General features: G+C 42.9%; 1 long non-coding RNA gene across 1 annotated transcript in view; it reads left to right on the forward strand.

Annotated features, from left to right (window-relative positions):
• Positions 1-7,348, forward strand: part of LOC309867434 — a 32,954-nt gene extending 25,606 nt beyond the window's left edge. Inside the window, exons 3-4 of the long non-coding RNA XR_014313172.1 lie at positions 1,895-2,115; positions 5,783-7,348. This is a non-coding gene — a long non-coding RNA (uncharacterized lncRNA). The remainder of the gene's footprint in view (positions 1-1,894; positions 2,116-5,782) is intronic.
• The last annotated feature ends 16,567 nt before the right edge of the window (positions 7,349-23,915 follow it).

A 23,915-nucleotide genomic window follows, 5' to 3' on the forward strand; every position in this document is an offset into this window, starting at 1 on the left:
CTCTTTTTGTTTTATATGTGACTCTTATTTAACTCTTAAGTTTATCTCTCTAGTTTTTATTCCACTTTTGTGACCTGAGTGGAGGCCAGACAGTTTTCAACTTAAGGATGTTATTGTCCATCTTGTTCTGGGCTTCTGGGTTTTTTTTGTTTTTTTTTTGTTTGTTTGTTTGTTTGTTTTTTTGAGAACCTGGGGAAAGGTAAAGAGCTTTTCCTCAGAGACACACTCATTCTGACATTAGGGGCAAGCAGTTGGAGAGCTTCCATAAATCCTTCAAAGAGTGTGGGTCTGATAGGAAGAACTCTCAAGTTAGGCTCTGCTTATTTCTTGCCTGGTTGTACTGCCTGTGACTTGGGTAACTCCAGCCCAGTTTCCACAGTGGTCTTTTTCAAAGTCCAATGTGATTGTTTTGCACCCCTGCTGAAGACCTTCTGGTGGTTTCCCAGTGCATACAGGCTAAACACCATAAGGCCCAGTCTGCTCCAAGTACCTGAATGCTTCTCACAACCATCTTCTTGTCTACCTCCCCTGCTGTCCCCTACCTTACACTATATACTCCAGTGTACACCCTGCTTCTTGTTTGCCTCTATTATGCACATACCCTGCCCTGTTTTTCTTTGAGCTTGCCATGCTGTTCTGGTGCCTAGTCCTGACATTTGCTCCTCCCAGTTTGGCTGGCTACCCCTTGAGTATGCTTGGTGATCTCCCACCTACCCTTCAGGTCCCATCCATCTCTTCCTGAGTGAGGCCGCTCGGACACCCTCTTTGCCCACTCACACCTGGTATGGTGGCCATTGCCTCCTATGTCCCACCATGGGTCCTTGTGATTGTAATTCTCAGCATACTGTAGTTCATTAATTTATCAACATGTTTGTAAGTTGACTATAGACAGAAACTAATTTTTTATTCATATCTGTAGCCCATGTCCTAGTAGGTTTCCTTTTAGTCAACTTCCTGTTTGAATTTCAGTTTTGTTGCATGAATGTTTCATTTGGGTTTATTGGGCACCACAAGGAATTTATTAGCAGGAAATATTCCAAAATTTGAAAAGCAAGTCACCAGGAGATAATGTACAATCACTCTGATCCAAGACAGTCTATCAGGAGAACAATTTTCCCTCCAACCCTCTCTTTCTTTCTTTCTCTATCATTTTTTTGGGAATAGTATTGTGAGGGAAAAAAACATGTTGTTGTTTCTAAAAGAACTAAATTCAAATTCTAGATCTTCCATTTATTATTAGGTGACCTTAGTGGAAGCCCACTGTTCTACTTAGCACTTACTCTATTTATCTCCAAATTAAGGGTCATAAATACACTTTTTTTTTTAATCTCATAAGAAAACTATATGGGAATCATGCCTGTATGCATAGATTGCTTTGGGTGATGTAATATAGAAGTGTTAGGAGCATTAGTTGTGGACTGCTGGACATCTAGAACCATTATATCAATGTGAAAGTGAGTGCCAAGTGAGAGGGTTCAGACAGGAATAGAAAAGGAGCATCTTTGTCCCCACTCTCTCTTCCTGTATCATTGCAGGCACCACCGATGGATAGCAGCACTCTTTGTTTCAGACTCTTTCTCAAGATGTCATTAACCAGGGTTGATGATTAATCAAGCAGTCCTTAACTAGGTTAAGCTATTAATCAGAGTGGGCTCAAGAGAGAAAATATATGTGCTATTTTTAATGCTAGAGTCTGTGACCCATGAAGAAAACAATGAGTGGGGAAGAATCTTGTTAATATTACAAGTCCACAGACAAATGCTACATGAAATGTACCATTTCACTGCCAACAACAACTATGGTGCTTCATTGTCTTCCTTCCTAATGGCAGGATTTTGCCCAGGCCCAGGGTTCCTCAAAATCAAAATGGGATATTGTGTTCTTTTCTTTGCAGCAGGATGTGGCCATGAAGCATGAGTTTTGGCCAATTGGATGGAAGCTGCAATGTTGAGTGGCAGTTTCTGGGAACTGCTCTCAGGAGGCGGCTGGTGCCAGCTCTTTGCTTCGCCGTCCCTTCGTGTCTTCCTGCATCCTGCTGCTGGCATGAGGACGTGCCCCGAGGAGTGATGACAAAGCAGTCAACAGGAGAGCTTGTGTCCTTGAGGACATTACCGAGTAGGTGCTCTGGACCAGCCCCAGACTAAACTTCTCTTTTGTTTAAGACACTGTTAAATAGTCACTGAAATCTGCTGGGAGTCTGCCCTTGCCCATAACACTCTGTTTATTTAACCTCCCTCCTTGGGAGTTCTTAGCACATTCATGTTGTAAGGCAAAACACACTTACTGTAGGGGTAGTAAGGCCAACAGAAAGACTGTGTGTACTTTTCCAAGTTGGAAAAACATGTCCGGTCGATGTCTGCTGGGACTGTTGCGGTAAGTGGCAGCAGGAATGTGATGAGGTAACGGAGCTACGGATTGGGAAATTGGGATGTTCGATTTTGATTGGGGCCCCTACATAAGTTGTCTGAGATTGTCCTATGCCCCTAGAGCCTTGGCTTTCTATTTAAAATGATGTGTCCTGGGGTGCGCCCCGCTGGCTAAATGGGTGAAGCATCTGACTCTTGGTTCCAGCTCAGGACATGATCTCAGGGTCATGGGATCAAGCTCCCCATCAGGCTCCATGCTCAGTGCAACATCTGCTTGAGGTTTATCCTTCTCTCTCTCCCCCTAACCCTACCTCCTCCTCTCTCCACCTCTTGCGCTCTCTCTTCCTAAAATAAAGTTTAAAAAAAAATTGGAAAAAAATAAAAATGACATGTACCTCTGAAGGAAAGTGGGGAGAGGTTCATGCCGATGTAGAGGTGAAGGGTGTGAGGCTGTGAGGTGGGGACAAAGCCAGGAGGAGCCTTTCCATATCTGAGAGATCTCGCCACCAAGTTGGGGGCTGACCTGTTAGCTGGCAGGGGCCCCATCAGGGGATTTGTGAAATGGGGACATTAGATCCCTGACACCTTTGTATTGTGACATTCCCGTATCCGTACATATAGCCAACATGCCTCATCAATTTTCAACGGTGACTAGTTCTCTGCATTTGATATGTGCTACATGCTTTAAATTTCTGTCGCAGAACTCCACTTTCCCCCTTGTCTTTTATATTCTGTTTAGGTTTGAATATCTATATTTATACCAACTACAGTAAAAAAAAAAGTATATAATAAAGTCATTCGACATCAAGAACAGCTTTTTATCTGCTTTGTCAGAACATCGTTTAAACAGCTACATTCTCTTAATGCACAGTAGTTAAATAAACTCCAAGATTCTTATCCTGCAATAACCCATTAAATCATCTTAAATACTGTGCCATAATGACAACTTGATGCAACCAGATGTGATATTTGGGGATTTAAAAGAAATACTTTTCTAAAGACACAGCCTCCTGATTTTACGTTCTTGAGGCCGTTTGCACAGCTGTTAAATCTCACCGTTCCCACTTTCTGTGACTGTATATCACTACTGCTCTGCCTCACGCATGGCATTACTGAAGTGCAGACGAAATGTTCCCCAGGACATTGTGATGTGCGCAAACGAAAGGTTCCCCAGGATGTTGTGATGTGCACTTTTGAGAAGTCCACGTCCACCATGATTCAGTTCTCAACGTGTGATTTCCTCACTCTGGAAATGCACAAATAGGTGTCATCCCACTGCAACACGACAGCACTAATATCAGGCCTTGGAAGATGCCCCGTGATCTGGACACCTTAATAAGTCCGCTGAGCCCCCAAAGGCAGTATTCATCATACCCAGGCTAATAGAAGGCACAGCCTTGCACGGTACACAGCTGAAAAGAACAAACCCACATTGGGATTAGGAATCCCCTCCCGACAGTGTGTTTTCAACGCCATCAAAATACTAACCTGAGACCTTCCGTTTCACCCCTGCAATGAATTATTTATAAAAGGTGTAAGCTTCATCGTACTTGAAGTTTCCACGTCGCAAGGGATCAGAAGTGAACTTTTGAACTTCTGATTTTATCAGCCGGTATAAAAGTTGGCACAATTCAAAGTTGGGTATGTGATGAACCATCAAAGAGAGAGAACGCATTTGACAATGTTATACATTGTGTGCAGGGAAAGATAATGCCACCATCAAGCAGGAATCCTAGAAATTAGGTCATAACAGGCAGTACAAGTGGGCCCTAATGAACCCGGATTCATATCTGTGGTGAAATTATATGCTGGATAATGTCCTCGGAAAAGCTGCCATCTTTCAGTCTGGAAAGAAGCCCATTGCTGATACAACAAATCAATTGATAAGAAGTGTCTTTATTGCACTCAATAAAAAAACAGCGCAACCCCAAATAAACATACACGGCTCATAAAACAAATTGCTCACCTAAAATGAATTACATTCTAAGTTTTTTTTTAAAGTAAATTACACAGAATATTCAGTGATATTTCCATCCACTAAAGAGTAAGATTATAAACAGCACTAAAAGTAAATGTTTCCACGTTTCTTTTTAGTTCTGTTTCTTTTTTTTTTGTGTGTGTTGTTGTTCAATCTACAGGATTACCAAGAGCAAAATGTAAAAGGAAAAAAAAAAGTGGTAGAAATTGCCTGTTTTGTGAAATATAGGAAAAAATATACCATCTGTGATTTAGCACGGTTCTCCATATCCCATCTGTGATCTAAGCACGGTTCTTAACAAAGGCTGAATCCATTGTAGTTCAATATGATTTTAAAGAAAGTTTTCCTAAGAAGACTACTTTTGTTAAGACGCTAGTATTTTTGGCATGGAGTTCCTTCTGAATGAAATAGTAAATAGTAAATATGATCTTCATGACTATTTTAAAAAATTTGTCATTTTTGTTGCATGCAAGGGCTTCACAGTTCTGAAAAGCTAATAAACCAGACCCACCTTCTATCACCTTATCCCCCAAAACTTGATAAATTGTTTATTTCAAATTTTTTAAAAAAATTGTTAATTTCAAATAAATTTTGAACCTTGTGTGGTGGGTTTCCATTTCTTTGTGGTTGCTTAAACCACAAAGAAAAGTCTTACCAAAACTTTATTTATTTATTTATTTATTTATTTTTATTGAGAGTGAAAGAGAGCACATGTGAGTGTAGGGGAGGAGGAAGGTGCAGAGGGAGAGGGAGAGAGAGTGGAATCTTAAGGCTGAGATTCCTCTGAGAATCTGAAGCTCCACACTCAGTTCGGAGCCCAATGTGGGGCTCAAACTCACAACTCTGAGATCATGGCTTGAGCTGAAATCAAGAGTCAGACACTCAACAAGTTGAGCCATCCAGGTTCCCCTATTACCAAGAACCTTGTTAGGTGGCTTTTCATGTACAAGAGCATCTAAAAGCATTGAATAATGTCATTATGCTGTTTTAATAAATGTAGTTTGGTTCAGTATTAATTAGAAAACACAATTTGCTTATCCCAATCTTTTCTTAGGATGCTACTGCTGCCTACCCACTTCCCTCCAATGAACTCATTTGGTGATATGAAGCTGCTCGTGGGCACCCCTGCCTGTCACCATCAAATAACATAAAAATAGCCTAAAATTATTGGGACTTTTGAATGGATAATTCTATGTTGGGGGACTGTCCTGGGCATGGTAGGATGGTAAGCAGCATCCCTGACTTCTACACACTACAACCCAGGAGGACCCCACTCCCCCAGTGTGACAACCACAGATGTCTCCAGAAATTTCCAAATGTCTTCCAGGGTGGGAGGGAATCACCTTTGGGTAAGAACCACTCATATAAAAGGAGTTGTTAAATTCTCATATTAGTAATTGTCAGAAACAATTAAGTTTTTTTTTCTTTTTCTTTGCAGAGTAATAGTCAATGATTTATACCTAACTTCGTATAGTGAATAAAGATGGGATGGAGACTACTGCTGATTAGAGAAAGGGAAAAAAAAAGTGAGAAGTGGTTGAGGAGAAGCTAGGGCCACAAAAACAGTTTTGTAATATGTGAAAAACAGAGAGCAGACAACACCATTGTCATCCAACACAGTCCAGTTCTCCAACTACCTAGAACTGTTCTTAAATTAACCAGGCTCTCTCAAACCACCATTCCTTTCTTCATGCTGTGACCTTGGGGTATGTGTGTCTTTGGCAGGGGGGTGAGGTTGTCCAGCCTTCCTTGGCCTGAAAAAGTCCTCCTCATTTGGCAAAGTCCAACTCTCATGTCTTGTCCATTTTTTCTTTGAGGGTCTCCCAGGTCCCACTGGTAACCTAACTTTTCTCTTTCAGTTTCCACCTGTGGACTTCTGTTCATTTCAATTTAGTGCTTTTCATATTCTGCTCCATATTTCAGTTCAGTGGGTTGATACCTGCCTCTCAAGATATTATAAACTCTTGGAAGCTAGGGTCTCATCATTGCTGTCTACAACACCTAGTCTAGGGATTATGTTTGATTGTGATTGACAGAAATCTGGCTTAAAGAAACTGAAATAGGGAACTTGTTTCCTTTCTATCATAAGAAGCCTAGAAATAGGCAGCTGAAGCCACTGGTTCGGCAACTCGACAACAAGTCTACATCTCCAGACTTCTCTGGGTGTTTTCTTCTTGGTTGCAAGATGGCGGCATCTCAGCCAGCCTTCTGCAGAGACCAGCACATTTCCTTATCTCTTAGGTCAGAACTGACTCTCATGGTAATTCCTAAGTATAGCGGGGGTGGGGGTGGGGGAGTGGTGTTGAGTTTTATAGCCTATTGTAGAAACTGACAAAAGGAAGCAGGTTGGAATAGGTTTCAAGTTAGCTGCCCTCCCGATGGCTGACAATTCTCTCAGTGCTTGTGCAAGGCATGCAAGGTTAGACGGTGGTCCAGCAAGAACTCTTCCTCACAAGGCCTTTGGAACAGTAAGAACAATCACCAGCATTTTAAGAAATGTAAAAAATTTAAGAAATTTAAGAAATTTCCTCAAGTGTGCCTTGAAGCTATAAATTAAGCCTTAATTCAACAGGTGCTTTCAAAAGAGTTAAATACATATTCATGCATCCTTATTTTTTGCTTTTTGATTCTTTATGGCACAGGGGATGGATTTGATAAAAATAATATGTAGGGGGAGGCACAGAAGTCAGAATGAGGGGACGACTGGATGGCTCAGTCAGTGAAGCGTAGCCTTCAGCTCAGGTCATGATCTCAGGGTCCTGGGATGGAGCCCCACGTTGGGCTCCATGATCAGCGGGGAGTCTGCTGCTCCCTTTCCTTCTGCTGCTCCTCCTGCTTGGGCTCTCTCTCTCTCTCAAATAAATAAATAAATAAATAAAGCCTTAAAAAAAAAAAAAAAAGTTGGATTGCAAGGATGTGGGGCAGAAGGAAAGCACAAGTGTGATTTTACTGTGTTGAACTGTGAGGTTCCAGGGCCAGGAGGACTTGAAAGGCAGAAAGAAATGTGGATTTCTTTCCACATTTGGAAAGAATGTCACTTTGTCCCGGATGGCTGACATGAACTGTGTCGTCACACTGGGATTGGAATAGAGGTGTCACATGTTAAAACTTGATTTTAAGATTTATCTGTCAGATGACTTATTTTTCAGGCCCATCTGAAAACTTACATAAAGACATCTCATAACCATTTGAGATGTTGTTTGCCTTTTTTCCACCCCAGTCTTACTGTTTCCCCAAGGAGCCTACGTAAAGCCCAGAAGTAGGTGTGTTAGGCTGTCTGCTTGTATTTTTTTTTTCTCCCAAATATGGATATTGGCATATTTAACCTGTAACCACAGTGTTAGGTAGAAAACATTCATTTCATTTTCTTCAGTAACTGTGACAATTTTAACCAAGAAAGGCCACATTGTTTTCTTTTCTTTCCTTAAGTCAAACCTTTGTCTCTTCAATAGAGGCTCAGTTTGGGGTTGTGTTAAACAAAGGAGCACATTCTGTTCGAGAAATTTACTAGGGCAAACCTCAGTCTCTCCCTGTCTTGGGGCTTTCCTCACAGAAGAGCTCACTAGAGGAGCATTTTCCCCCAGCAAGAGATCTGCAGATCCACATTCCCCCACCACATCTTTTCCCTAGGAATTTCTTTCACTTCGTCTGGTCTTGGGTATGATAAATGACACAGGGGTCATGGTGGCCTGAATGCAAACTCTGAGAAAGAAAAATTGGGGGGGGGGGGTTGTAGAAAGATAGTATTTCTCTTTTCTTATCTTAAATAATAAGATTATAAAAAAAATAAATAAAATGAAATAATAAACTTACATCTAATTGATTCATGGGTCTTTTCTCATAAAACAGTAAACCCTATTAGGAGACAAGATGATAAATTATGGGGGAAGGATCTTTGCAAACATTTGCCATTGGCTGGTAATTATGGCAGGGAGTGCATAAGATTGATCACACCTGGCTGGCTCTCGAGTCATTGGGTCCAATCGCCTGTCATGGCAGCTACACCAAGAAACGCAAGTGTTCATGATGTTTTTATTACCTGCACTTTGTCCCTAATCATCCCAATGGACAATTAATGAGGGGATATCTATGCATTTGGCTAAACTACAGATTTATGTTTGTACTTTCTACAAGCTCCTGAGGAAAATAATTATTGTTTTGTTTGTGTAGCCTTTTTTTCTTTACTATTCACTTTTGGGTGTCCTGATACTCACTTAGATACTGTTGCTTTAAAGGAAGAATTACACTGTAGAATTTTGGGGTTTCCATTGGGAAGCAAGCTAATGTTCCTCTTATCCTTAATCTTGTTGGTTTAAAAATTATTCCAGATTGTGAAAGTGACGCAACAACATCCTAAAAAGTATGCAGAATAGGGAAAAATAAATTATTCATGGGCCTGGACAGAGGTGCAGAAGGCTGTGTGTTGTAGTGTTGATGGCAAGAGTGAAAATCAGAGAACAAACTATATGTCCATCACTAAGGAAATAGTTACATAATAGTTGCCATGAACATGTTAGGGAAATCAATGCTGCTATTAACAAGTAAGGTAGATATTTGTGTACTGATACAGAAAGTCTTTTTTTTTTCCAGACCAATATTTAATTGAAAAAAGAAAAATTGCAGAATAACATGAAAAAGTGACAACTTATTAAATATATTATTATATTATTAAGGACACCCAATACTTATATACTTCTGTAATTATGTATCTATGTTAATGCATAGAAAAAAATGTCTAGAAAGATGGTCACTACCCTGGAGAGGCTGGGAAATGGGGAAGGGTTATCACAAAAATATATTCATTTTTGTCTAAGACAAAAGAACTGTTTAAAATGAAGGAGAAGAAAAAAAAAAAGTCCCGAATCTCCTTACTCTAACAAAAGAGCTATCAGTCTTCTGTGATTTTTTCCTTCTAATCGTTTTTCATTTGTGTATATCATACATAGTTGTGCTTTGAGTGAACATAACATTTAAAACTAGAATATTGTTTAAAATCAGAGAAGGATGAGAAAGAAAACCAATGTTGGGTAAATCCACCAACCACATTTAGTCCTGCTAAATTACACTTAGTAATTTAGGAATTACATGTTTAGGAAATGCTAAACATCCTTTGAGTGAAAGCCTTCTTCCCTTTCTCCATGAGCACCCTTCACCCATCCCTGTTTTTCCCTCCTAATTTTCAAAACACTACCAAAATTTCCAGAGGATTTCTAAGACTTCTTTTTAGGAAAAGAAATAAAAGCATATATACCAAGGTGTGTAAATAATGACCATAACTAACATTTGGTGAACATTTATCATAAAACTGTTAGACACTGTTCTAAAGCACTTTGTGACTCAACCCATTTAACCCCTACAGATCTGTGAGTTACAAGGTATGGTGGTTACCATTTTACTGAGAGGATACTGATGGACAGAGAAGCTAGGGAAACTGTTGACAGTTACACAGCTAGAGAGTGATGGACCCGGGATACCAATCCAGGGAATATGGCTCCCAAGTCTCCACAGGCATTTTTTACCAACCTGCCCCAATGATAATAGATCCTTAATAGTAGAAACTCATGATACTATGTTTCCATCTGAGTCTTTAAATTTTACAGGAAGGAGGTCCCACCACACCTGCTACTTTGTACCTTGCTTTTTTACCTTTGGATTTAAAAGAGGTGTTTTGTTGTTGTTGTTGTTTTGTTTTGTTTTTTTCATAGCTTATTCAAAAGAATCTTATTTTAATACATTGCAGAGTTTTCTATTGTAGGGATGCAACTCTATTCCTAAATGTTATAGCCCTTTGTTTTCTGTTTCTTTTTGGTGTTTTCACCTCTATTGCTTTATTTATGTTTCTCCCTCTTCTGGGGTCCATTTTGTACCTTGTGTTTTTCTAGAAAATGCTTCATGTCCCTCTCTTATTTCTTTCCTTTTCTGCTCTTACCTTTATTATCCTCCTTCATCTATTATGTCGGCGTATTTTATTGTTTTCCTTAAGTTCTGGAATTGGATACTTAAGTAATTCCTTTTTTACTTATTTCATTATACAAGTTTTTAATGCTGTGAATCGAGACACACACGTTTCCCCCCCTCTGATATTCTGCTTAAAACAAAATCCATGAGTGATTTCTTGTTTAAAACAATCTAGTTGGTGGACTTTTCCCCTTCTAATTCACACTTCCATATTCCGGCCTTGCATTACTCTTGTTCTTGCCTTGCGTGTCCTGGTTGATGATGGTTGCATCTTCATATTTTACATTATTAAGGTTGATAGTCTTTACCTTGTCCTCTCCTATTTCCCATAGTAAGTTAATTGCTTATTTAAATTGCTTTATTTAGCAATTAAAATAAGCAAATAATTCCTTATTTTCATTGCTTATTTAAATAAATTCGATGCCCATACACAGTATTTTGTGTCCCAAATTTGAAACTAAACATGATCATTTTGGTTTTTATCCTTTTCGACAGAAGCAAGGGTAGTATTTTATGTATATGGTAAGGTACTTGGCAGTTGCTTCAACATTAGATGTTTAGATTTCTTCCCATTTTCCTTTCTTGCAAGTTATACTGTAACGGTGCTTTTAAGGACTTATCTCCAACCCTAGATTCTGCGTTATTTCCACAGTGAGAGAGCTCAGTAGGTGGGACTGTGAGTGAGTGGGGGTTTTGAAGCCTCTGGTAATTTGTACCTCTGGCCTCTGGCATCCCACACTCCTGCAGGAATCGTGCTAGACTGCCCTCTTCTGGCACACACTTTAACTGCAGACAGATTTCCATCCCCACACCCCTCCTTAATTTACACAGTTGGTAGCCAGACCCAAACCTGGAATTCAGTGGAAAGACCGCTCTCCTGGCAGTGAGACCATTTCTCCTTACTTCCAGAACCTTTTTTCTTGACGTTCAGCATATTTCCTGGACTGAATCTCGAACCTTTCCCCAAACTGTCCCCGAGAGTTGAGACTGGCTGCATTTCTTTAAGAGAAACAGAGAATCCTTCCCCCCTCCCCTTGAGACAATTTTCATGTCCTTATCTGCACAAATAACTACCTGCTCTGTTTTACTTTCACGAAAAACCCTGCAAATATTTCCGTCAAGTTAGTACCCAGCAGGGGCTAACTTCAGATGTAGCATGTTACCTTTGTGCTTTAAAAAGGGCTTTCTTAACCAAAAACCAACCCATAAGGCTTTCTTATGTAGTTTGAGTAATAAGGGCCAGCTGGGTTGGGGCTGCCTTGTTGACATGCCCATAAGTGACATGTGAGCACAATCTATTGCTATCAAATAACCTTTCCCTGCAATGGTGTTGGACACAAGATGACCCAGACTGAGCTGATTCTCTTGTCCCCAAATCACTTCAAGCCAGTATACTGAGCCCCTCTCTGGGCCTGTCCTACTACCTTACATTCTCCACCCTGCCAATTCTATCTGCCACATATCACTTAAAATGCATCCCCCCCCCCGCCCCCCGCTAGCACCCTGCCTCCTCCAGGCTGCCTCAGGATCTCACCTGGACTCCTGCACTGGCCTCCAACTGCTCTGCTTTCAAAGCTCCCCTTCTGGTCCCTTACTTGGCACAGCAGACTGGGGAATTTTTCTAACATGAAAATTTTTACTTAAAAGCCTTCTGCAGCCACTACAACTCTTGTGATTAAGTTCAAATTCATTAATAGGACAGGGTTTGCTCTCTGTCCTGCCTGTAGGTTTTTGTGCATGCTCCTTCCTCTTCTGGGGCACTCTTCTCTCCCTTCTCTGTGAGTAAACCCCCCCTCCCCCATCCTTAGACCTAACCTTAGATTTTACTTCTCCAGACAAATCTTCCTGCATCTTTCAGGTTCTCTAGATTTATGGCTCCCATGGTTCCCTGTCCCACACTTGTCACATTGTATTAGTTCCAGCAGATGAGCCCCTAAGTTCTGTAAAGTCAGGGTATCTTGGTTTGGGGCATTCTATCAATTAGAAATTTCACCTGACAGTGACAAAGGGTAAGCAGAATAAGATAAAAGGATATTTTCTCCACATATCACAGTCCTGAGAAAACTACCTCAGACTTGGTATGGGGGTTCCAGTTGCCCACGGGAGAGCGTCTCCCTCTAGTGCTGCTGTGCAACCTTAGTCTTTAGCTCTCATCCTTAAGGGTACCTCATGGTCCAATATGGCTGCCAGAGCTCTAGCCATGACAGCCATGATCCAGACAGGAAAAAAGAGGAAGGAGAGAAGGACAAAGAAGTCTGCACAGCCAGTTGTGTCCCCTTTAAAGAGCTTTCTCATAATCCTTCCTTACAATGTCTGCTAAAGTTGGGGTTCTGGTACTGGGAAAGAAGATGGGATTGGGTATGTTCAAACAACCAGTAACTTCTGCTGTGGTCATCATAGTATCTCAAGGTCTAACCTTTTTGAGTTCTCAATAGATGTTCATGAAAGAATGAGTGTGCCTCACTCCAACCAAAGGAGCAGACAGCCCTGGACACAGAGGGTAAAGGAAATTAAATAGTTAGGATAGGAAATGTTATACTTAGGTCAATAAAAACCACCTCCCTTATAATGATGAGCTTGACCCATCAATAAGCGGCATGGAAACACCTGCTTCCCTGATCTGCTCTTCGCTCCGGGCCCAGCACATAGAAGCAGGTAAGTGTGGCAGAGATTCCTGGACTTGGGGCTCGAATCTAGGGTTCTAGACTTTGATCTGTAACTAACAAGCTAGCTGGCTTTGTTCTTCTCACTTACCCTTCTAAATAATTTTCTTCAGTTGTAAATGAAGGGCTGTGCCATCTCTTCTACTCACCTGCTGTAGGGTGGAGGCAGCCCAAGAAGAGGATAAGATGGTGTCTAATGGGCTAATGTGCGGACATGCTGGTCTGATCAACAGTGGGCCGGCACGCACCTGGGGTCAGCTGATTACAGCCCTGATTTCCAAGCCATGAGGTACCCGCACATCACCGGGGGCTCTTGTGAAATGCACACCTGCTTCAGTAGGTCTGGAGTGATGCCTGATGTTGGTGCTCTGCCCATTGGAACTCCAGGACCAGCTCTACCTTATGGTTCTCTGGGGGTCTGGGGGAGGCTGTGGGGTGAGCAAGGAGGAACTCAACGCTTGTGATCTCTATCTGAGTGCTCCAAGGATTCTGCCTTTCCCTGGAGAGCTGCTTGTCTTTGTCCTTTCTTGTCCAGCATATTCCCTACCCCAATGGAGCCTGTGTTCCCTAGTGAACCGGCCTGTGTCCTCTGGGGAATCTTTGGGAGTGTGGCCTTGACCTTCTTCGTGCCTTTGCTTTGTGTCTTTGCTTTGCTGGGTCAAGTGGTGTCCAGACCACCAATGAAGGCCAGATTGTTTTTTAACCCTTGTGTGGCAAAAATATCCACTTCGAACCTTAAACAAACAAACAAACAAAACACCATTCAGATAAAAATAAAGTGCACAAAGCAAACAGGATGTATAAACTTGGATTTGCTGATAATCAATAAACACTTTGAAGGACTTGCTATGAATGGCTTTGCTTTCCCTCACTGCCCTTCAACCTTTGCAAGCAGCTTACATGCAACAGAGCCCCAGGCCCAGGCAGGAAGGGCAGAAGGAGGGATTTTTGTGTGGCTAGCATCACAAAACTGGCTCAGTTTTAAAAATGATGTTAAATTTTTCGACTTTTGAAAACAATAGGTATTTACTTGAAAATAAAGGTGGGGGAGAGGTGGAGGAAGGCAAATCCCTTCTCTCTGGGTATGCACTGGTTCTCTCTCTCCCTCTGTTCCTAATGAGCACGAAAGGAAGTCATGCCCTCAATTTCTGAGCAACATCGAATACCACAGAGGCATTAGACAAATGAAGGGGGGTGTTTTCTGTTTAATCTTTGGACTGACGTGTGAAGGTGGGGACCTGTGTTATTCCCATTTTGTAGATGAGGGAACTGAGGCCGTGACCTTACTGGGTTTTGGCTGATGATTTTTTTTTTTTAAACATGCAGTACACATGGGAATATATGTAAATTCTGACACCATTTGTTATAATTATGGGGAGACTTGGCTTAAGCACTAGCATTCTGGGGTGCACTAGAGTGACTCCCAACTCAAAATAGGAAAATCAAATGTGGCCTGTCAGAGGAAACACCGAACAGGAATGGGCTAAGTGAAGGGAGTGAGTAGGAAGGGCTCAGCTTCCAGGCATTACGGTGCACCCCTTGGCTATAAATTCTTTGCAGGAGGTGAGAGGGACAGCCACTTCTCTTTGCATTCTTCATAATAGGCACGCAAAATAGGTGTGTTGACAATAATAGCAATATAATCTTCCAGAAACCAAATCTAGGGCCATCACTAGCCTCAACAGTTACTTGTCCAAATTATAAAAAGATGATCCCTCTGGGGGTAGGGCACAAGAACAAGGCACCCTCCCTAGACCTAGACCCTGCTCTAAAGCCTATGGCTTTGGGCTTGGCCCCCACTTGCCTTAGGTATCTTGTTCAGTGCACCCTCTGCACAATACTACCCATCAGAAGTCCTTGGTCATGAGCTCCAGGCTCCTGGTCCTTGGCCCCTGAACACCATAACCCCATCTCCCCATCCCTGACACTGGGGAGGAGTAGCAAGTGTGGGTCCCATTGGCATGGAGGCATAATGATGAACACCAGATTCTTTTCAAGACTGGATTTTGATGGGAGCAACAGTGTCCCAAGTGCCTGGAGGGAGTGGGTTGGAAGCAGTTCTGTGGATAAAACACACAAGTCGAGATACCCAGAGACAGGCCTCTCTTCTTTCTAGAGATTCTCAGAGTGGCCTTGCTTAAACATGCCCTTTCTTGTACCTTGAAAATAACTTCAGGGAAAATAATTTGATTTGTCCCTCATTATTTTTATGTGACTAATAAATCACATATAATTCTGGCACTTCTTCCTAATAGCAATTAGAATAAACAATAAGAATCATTTCAGCTGCTTGACAATTAGGGTTCTAATGAGTGAAATGGAAGTCGTGTGATGAGGATTTGGACAATTCATTAGTTGGAAACATAAGCAGTTAAAAAAAAACTAACGAAGTTTTTAGCTAAATTATTCAAAACACAATGAAAAATTGGACGGAAGGGACAGATGCCAGAAATAGGCCATATTCTTCACATTAGAAGGGGGGGGGGACATGCTGAAACAAATCCTAAAAAGGATATAAAAATCAAGAGAGAGGATGGTGTGAAATCTTCCTATCGCTGAATGGTAGGAAGGCGCATTTTTCACTGTGCCAAAAGACTTCCTCACTTGGCCTAACGATATCCCCCACTGGCTGAGTGACTGTTTCTCATTGGGCTACTAGCCTAGAGCCACCCAGCCAAGTGACCCAAATGCCTATCTCTCTACCTGTCCACCCTGCCATCTCCAAGGGCCAAGGTAAACTTCTCCCGAGGGGACATTTTAGAAATGGCAGAAATCAACACAGGAAATACAGAACTGGAGGTCTTCTAGATCTCGTCTCCTCCTTCCTTTTAAAGGGAACATAATTTCCTATAGCAAAATGCACAAATTTTACCCAAGTGTACAATCCGCGAATAGGGGCACAGACGTGCCCACCTGTGTAGCTACCACTCAAACCAAGAACTAGAACACATCCGTTATCCCAGAAACGTCCACATGCCCCCCTCCAAGGGATCAGCACCCAGAGGCAACCGTTGACCCGCTCTCACTCTAGGAAAGCTGGCTTGTTGTAGAACTTCATATAAATGGAATCCTAAGAGTATTCAGTGTTTGGTATCTAGCACATAAAGCCATGCTGTGGCACATATCAGCAGATCGGCCCTTTTGATTGCTGTGAACGATTGCGGGCGTATGAATATACCACAGTTTGTTCATCCATTCTGCTGCTGATAGACACTTGGATTATTTCCAGTTTGAGGCGATGCTGAATGAAGCTGCTCGGAGCATTCTCGCGGCACCCACATTTTGTGGCCATCAACACGCCTCCCTAATAGGGGAATTCCTGGGTCAGAGGGCAGGCTCTGTTTAATTTCACTAGAAAGTGCTGTATGATTTTTTTTTTTTATCTCTCTCTCTCTCTCTCTCTCTCTCTCTCTATATATATATATATATATTTAATCTTTTTACATGAGCACTTCCTAAATGTTAATTGTTCAACTCAGACTTTACCCACAGGCAAGAGTCACAAAATTTAGAGCAATTTTCGTATCTTTGCGTTCCCTCATTGTAACTAAGGAAAAACCAGTAAGTCCTTCAGAGTCTTGTGTTCATCAGGTTTTGCTTGTACCTGCTGAGAGGAATTGACTGTTACACAATTTTAAAAAAAAATGGTGTTTTACTGAGCAAATACAAAGGGGGAGGCAGAAAGAGCCCATGGGTGGGGCAGAGCCCCTCCGGTCCTGCGGGAACCCAGCACCTCCCTCCGCCTCGGGCTCCTGGATGCGCGGCGCCACCTAGCGTCGGCGGGGCTCCCTGCCGCGCTTGCTCAGCGCCTCCTTGCTTTTGGACGTTTGAAATCACCCACCCGGAGTCCTATCCTGGTGCCATCTTTTGCCAAAAATCGGAGAGGTCTTCTCAGCGTCCTTGGCTTTCATCTTGCATAGTTCCTGAGCCTTCTGGAAAAGGCGCCTCAAAGCTTCTGGCATCTTGATCCCCAGTCCTCGCTGTGCCCTGCGGCCCTAAGCGCAGGACGACCATGGACAGCAGCCAGGGCTGCGCTAACCTGCAGGGGCCTCCCCTCCTCCCGTCCGTCCTTCCCACTGTCCCCCGCAGTCCTTCCCTCCTGGACAGCTCTCTAGGATGAAGTTTCATTTCAAAAAGTCCTCTGGGAAAGCCAGAAAAGGGAACTGTGAATACTGAGAACTTAACTTCTCTTGGAATAGGTGTGCCAGGTTGTGGGGTATTTTAAAAGGTGACAGGTTTCTAGGATCTGAGGAGACACCAGAGTATATGTGGGGTATTTTATATTTAATGTTCCAAGGCCCCTGAGGAGGGTATCATTAACCCATTTTATAAATGGGGTAAGGGAGATTCAGAGAGGTCCAGTATTTTTTCTCAGGTCACACAGCCATTCCATAAAGAACCAGATCTCAAACTCATTACTGGTTGTTTCCTTCTAGGCCAAAAGCACTTTTTATGAACCCCTCCCTCCTTCTTGTTTCCTTGCCGCACTCTTTACATTTTGTCCTGCTTTCCCAGGATGCTCATAAAATGTCACTCCTCTTACTTTAGATGTCACGTGTCACATGGTGGGAAGGAACTCCAGCTGGCCCTTACAGACACTCCGTGGCTCCCAGCCAACTGTCCTGAGCCTCCTGGAGAGGCCCAGTCCAATCGTGGCTATGCCCAGATTTCCACACCCCTCCCATGTGACCGTCTGCTCTTTGCTTGTATGAAAAAGAATCTCTCTGGGATTTGAAATGTGTCAATGCTTCAGCTCCCTTTTTCCAGAAAAGGATGCTGATAGGCAAGTAGAAAAGTAAAAATCCAGGGCAGGAAGGGTTCTTGACATTCATTTAGTTCACGTGCTGCAGGATACTGAGGGAGGACAGTGTCCTAGGTACTGACCCAGCATGACTCGGTGGTGTAGAGAGCGGAACCAGCATGGGTTACCATGACGTTGGCTGTCTCAGTACTGTCCCTGTGTGGAGAGAGCCTACAGGGGGTCCATGGGGAGTGGGTATAAAGACATGCACAGGCAAAAATGAAACTGGAGGGGAACAGTCACTTGTCCAAGGGGACTTGTGAATTCATAAGTACTACCGACCAGCCCATGTAGAGATGCTCTATGAGGGGTTGAATTGTGACCTTTGCAGCCTGCGTGCCTCTTTTGCCTTACCCTGGTCTAGACCCTGTACATTCATACCTGGAGCCAAGGAAAAGGAAATAAGCCTACAGGATGTCTAGAAACTGCTGTGTGATTGCAGGAACTGCTGTCACAAAACCTGAGACGATCATAGAGAAGATTCTTCTGGACAGTGCCTTCATTTCCCTGAGGTTTCTCCATTGGCATAGCTGGGTGTAGGCCTGGTGTCATGATTTTCATGTTCAGTAATTCTCAGAGTGCCGTTTTGAAAGAATCCAGGGAATTCATCAGCAAACATGACCTGATTTTATGAGCTTGCACTGGCCTTATCATGGTGCTGGGAGCGCAAGAAGAGCTTCAGCCGTGCTCAGAGACAGCCAGCATGGGCGGGACAGGAAAAACAATTATTTTCTACTTGGCAGAATGAAGCCAAATGATAGAGCTTTTGTTTTGAACTCTCAGTAAAAGATCTCCCCTCATAGGAATCTCAAATGAGACACCTGGCCTTCCACCATTAAATTAGGGTTGCCAGATAAAGTAAATAAAAAGGGACACCCAGTGAAATTTGATTTCTGGATCACCAATCAACATTTTTTTTAGTATAAGTATGTCCCAAATGTTGCATGAGACAGATTTACTTAAAATTATTATCCTTTATCTGAAACAAATGTAAACAAATGTAACCTAGGTAACCTGTGTCTTATCCTTCCACTCTATCTGGATCCCGTATAAGGCAATTACCTGGAATGATTGCTGATATTTTTAAGAGCACATGATAGTATGATAAGGAATGGAGGGTTGTGGCTGGTGAAAGTTTTGACCCCCCTCTCTCACGATCTATATCCAAAAAGAGAGCATTAATCTCAGTAGATCAAGTGCCTCTAACTGTGGAGGCAGGCGTGTCTCACCTAGAAAAATTCAAGCCCGGCTATATAAACTATAGCAGAACCACGTTTTTTGGCTAAAAGAGAGGGGAATGGTATAGCAACCTGTTTGTTTGGAATTTAAATGAAGTCCAGCCTCTAAGACAAGTCTTTCGTGACGTAGAGCTGTTTCCTTGATGCTTTCTTCAAGGATTGGTGTTCAGGGCCTGTCTTTGAATGTAAATTACATTTTTGTTAAAAATAATTTGTTCTCAAGGACTGCCCAAGCGATGCGGCAGAGAGGAAGGTCCTCATGACAGATGTGATTTGGACTAGTGTCCTTGGCAATTCTACAGGACCAAGGGGGAAGCCAGGGTCTTCTTGTTGGAAGTGCTCCTAACTGTCCATCCACCCACACGTCCATCCCTCCATCCATCTGCCAAACACCTGGGTTCAGCACAGATGGAGAAGAGAGAGAAAAATGATCCAGTTATATTCTTGAAGGAGCTCAGGGTCTTTAAGGGAAGACAAACATGTAACTAGGCAATTCTAATAAATCGTGACATTGTTTCCATAGAGGTAGGCGCAGTGGATTATGGAAATACTCAGATGAAAGATTTAATTTAGGAGTAGGAGAGGAAAGAAGAACAAATTTTCAGGAGGAACTGAGACCTTCGTAAGTCTGGAAGGATGGGGAGGAGTTATGCGGCTAGGTGAAATATTTAGAAGATCAAGGCAAGCATCATTCCTGGGTCATTATTTGGGTAGAGACTACAGAGGGGAAAGCAGAGGGAAAAATCAAAGATGAGTCCTAGATTTCTGGCTTGGTACCTACCTCCTTAGGCTTGGACCTTCAAAGCAGTCACTTTTAGAAGTGAATTACTAAACCACAATCAATGTTGGGAAAACTTCAAAATGTTCATTCTCTGTGAGCTTGCTAGAGCTCACGGTACTCAATGAGAAAGAGTCACCTCTGCTTTCTGGAAACCAAGACATAGGAGGGCCGATCAGTGGACTGAGTTATTAAATATGCATATGTATGATATCACCATAAATATCAAAGGTTTCCTTTTTTTTCTTGATACTTTGGAATCCATAGTATCAGAAGTCGGGCACATCTAGGAGACCACGGGTAAAACGGAATGGATGTAGGGAAGAAGTCAGCTGTGCAGTCCTGCTGGGTATGGGGGGTGCTGCTTCCAGACAGCTGCCCAGAGAACTTGACACATCAAATCTGGCAGACTGCCCTTAAAAATTGGACTGCGTCACCGCATGGCACGCTTCAACAAAATGGGTGGTACTGAGTTCCATAGATTGTGTTTTTGGGCAAAATGTACTAGATGAGCTTACAGATTGTATTTTCCATGTCTTCATGACTAATGTTTGCAATTACTAATAGTTGGGGACAGTTCCCACTGGAACAGACGTCTTCAGTATTTTTTTAAATAAAATATTCGTCATGTAGATTCCCTGGGACTTGGTGTTTTATTAAGCCTCTCTCTCTCTCTCTCTCTCCCTTTCCCTTTTCAGAGGAAAGCTTTGTGTATGCACGCCTAAAAGATTTTTTTTTTTTTTTAGGCGAGATGTGCATTCAAAGCAAAGTGGACCGGTTTCTGCTCAGAATTCAAACAAATGCCTTTTCTGGTCAAAATGATGAAAGGATCTAAAAGACAACTCTTTGATCAACTATCAGATGATACTTTTGTTCTACACCAGTGCAGCTTGCAGAATGTTTATTTGGCAATAGAAAAAAGGTCACCATTTTAAGGCAGTTCAGAAACCAAATGTTCCCATAATATGGCAGCTTTCTCGCAAAGCACCCCTTGGCTTTGCTGCTTTGGAATCCGTGCTTTGGACAAGCACAAGCTCTCTTAGATGTGTGCTGTGTGTGTGTTGGAGGGGGCGGTGGCAGTGTTTGGAGGTCTGTGAATTGCAAAAACGGAGGTCTCTGCTGCAAAGAAACTATTTATATCACAAGGTGAGTTCTTTAAATAAGAAAAGGAGGTGATGAGGGAAGAGTATCCGGGCTAGGTGCGACATATGTAGAAACAGAACTGCGTGTGCACAGAAATTTGAATCAGGTTGTGTGTGTTCTTTTTTTTTTTTTTTTTTTCTTCCCTACCCAATCCTTTCTTTTAAGCAGCATTTGCACACCCCCTCCCGCCACAGAAACCTCTCTAATTAGCTCCTGCAGAATGTGTCTCTTTACTGCCACCTGTTGTTCAGGAAAATATTAGGGCTCAGCTGGGGGCTCTGGGAGCTGGTGGGAACTCCGGAGGGCCTGCCTTGGTTCCCCCTGCCCATCCCCCGCTGAAAGGAACCCTTGGAGGCACAGGTGATGGAGGCGACTTAAGCCACGCTCATCCAGAACCTGCAGACACAGATGGGAAAGTACGTAGTAGTTTCTTGACACCGAGCAAGCTGCGTACTTAGTTGCTAATCGTTACTGATTTAGAATCTTAAAAAGCTATGCTTCCCGTTTCAAGAGAAGGCATGGAAAGTATTTTAGAGGTGGAAATTGCCTCTTCAAACGATATCAAGGAAAAAGAAAGTGAGTGGAAGGAATCCAAGGTTGGGATTGTGCTAAACGCTATCTCAGCCTGTATGCTAATTACAAATACCAGGGAAAAGTTGAAACTAATCACAGCCGCAGGTCAAAGCCCTAGTCACCGCAAGTTAACCCAAGAGGCCCACTGTATACATTATATTTATTTTTGCTTCTCTTGGGTATAGTAAATGTGTCTGGTTTTGTTCATTAAAGCCTCAGATTGGGCTTATTTGGTTAACATCTGTTAGGACGAGGGTCTTACTCTTAATTGGTACCATCTGGAAAGGAGGGGGAAACCCACAGAGGATCATCATAATGGATTGAAGGCCCAGCCTTTTTCTATCTTGCAAAAAAACTTGTTTTTGTTTGTTAAGGTGGTATTATATACAGAAATTCATAGTACATGTGCATACGTATGTGTATATACATATATACATGCACACCTATACATATTTTATATATGACATATATAAAATATTTGCTCATGTGAGAGACTATAATTTTATAGTTTCACCACCCAGAAATACCATAAGAAATTATCGGGATATGAGAGTCACTCATTTACAGAACCAGTGAGATGCGTGTGCATGTGTGTTTACGTTGAGGGATGCTGAGTATCTTCCTTGGCTGGGCTTTCTCCTCTTCGCAGCTTGCTAGTGCCTACTCTGGGCATCTCCTTCCCCTTTCCTCTGGCTCTGGTTTCCATAGCTGCAGCGGGCAGGTCCTCTTCACTTGTGCGCAGATGCCATTCTGTGCTCAAAGCCACAATGCCACGGGCCATATTCGTGTTTCTGGGCTTTCGATCTCTCTTTATGTAATTTGAGATCTCATTAATAACTACCATTTTGTGTGACTGAGAAATAGAGAGTGAGTCCTGGCAATAAAAATAAAATCGGAGAAGAATCGAGTTAGGAACACAATGCACTCCTTTTTTTTCTCCTTATGTCAATTATAGTCTGGAGATAAGTGGGGACCCAGACGCTCTGCTGCTCAGCTGCCACCCAGACCTCTGCAGGAAGCAGAAATCCGAGTAGACTCTTAGGATTGACTTGCAGGTGCCTCTTGGCTATGGAAGGGCTGCTTCTAACATTCTAATTTTATCCCATTTAATTCTTGCCATCCTGTCCTTGCCGGGAAGCTTATTTTTGTGTGTGTGTTGAAGGGGGGTGGTAGTAAGCTTTTGAGGACTGGCCTGGGGACGTCTTTACAGGGGATTCTGAGCTGGGGGCCGGGTGTCCCTCCTCTTCCAAGTTTCCTGTGCAGCTGACTCTACCTGTTGCGCTAGAAAACTCTGGCTAAAGTGGGAAGTCCCTTCTCCAAACTCCAGCTTCTCATACTTTCGGGCAAAGGGAGTCAGGGGATGCTGCCAAGATGAGGGGTGGAGCTGGCCCCTGATGTGCTGATATGCATGACACCCTCACCGGATGGTTTCTTCCACACATCCTGGTTGATTTATTTGCAAGTTCCGAAAAGAGTGGCAGGACACTCCCCTCTGTTACTGCTGTCTTTTCGAAGACAGACCTGAGCATAGACATAAAGTCAGCCTGTGTCCTTGCTGGAAAGTTTGGAAGAGAAAAATGTGTATTTGAGAAGAGGCTCAGTATTATATGGGGCTCCATCCAGTGTGGTTGGTAATATTTTCCCAGACATCCATTTTCTTCTCATTGTTTGATAGACGTGTGCGTCTTGGAATAGTCACTCTCCAATCACATATCTGCTCATACTCTTAGATTTGATTAGGACTATACATGTTTCTAGGGCCAAGTTATCCCATTCTCCAATGGGCCGATTATTCAATGATTTGGATACGTTTTGGAGCCACCAGTGACTCAACATCCAATATTATGATGATTTTTCAGGACTGATTTCAGGAGGGAAGAGTTGGGTAGGAGTTGAGGCAGTTTTTTACCAACCGGGAGGCAGCCTCTAGGCATCCATGCATTCCCAGTTCAGTGGAAGTGTTCCTGGACTCCGGTGCTGGGCAGCCAGGCAGGTGCACCCACCAGTGCCTCCAGGTTGGCTTCATAGGTGCTGAGACGTCTTTGAGCAAACGTGGCTCTGTGCCTGGGAGCAGGCTCTGCAGACTTGAACGTGGTAATGGGATCACGGCAGTCACGGGGCTGGAGGAGGCCTCCGCACTCAGCCATCCACTGAGTCCAGTTAAAGCCAGCCTTCCTTCCTTCCTTCAAAAAAAAAAAAATTATTTATTTTTGAGAACAAGAGAGAGCGAGCGAGTGAGAAAGAATGCATGAGCAGGGGGAGGGGTGGAGGGAGAAGGCGAAGCACACTCCCTGCTGAGCAGAGAGCCTGATGCAGGGCTCAATTCCAAGACCCTGGGATCATGACCCGAGCTGAAGGTAGACGCTCAACCCACTGAACCACCCAGGCGCCCCAGTTATAGTATTTCTAAAGGGAAG

The sequence above is a fragment of the Mustela nivalis genome (assembly GCF_964662115.1).
Source record: "Mustela nivalis genome assembly, chromosome: 6".
In the NCBI taxonomy this organism is placed as follows: domain Eukaryota; kingdom Metazoa; phylum Chordata; class Mammalia; order Carnivora; family Mustelidae; genus Mustela; species Mustela nivalis.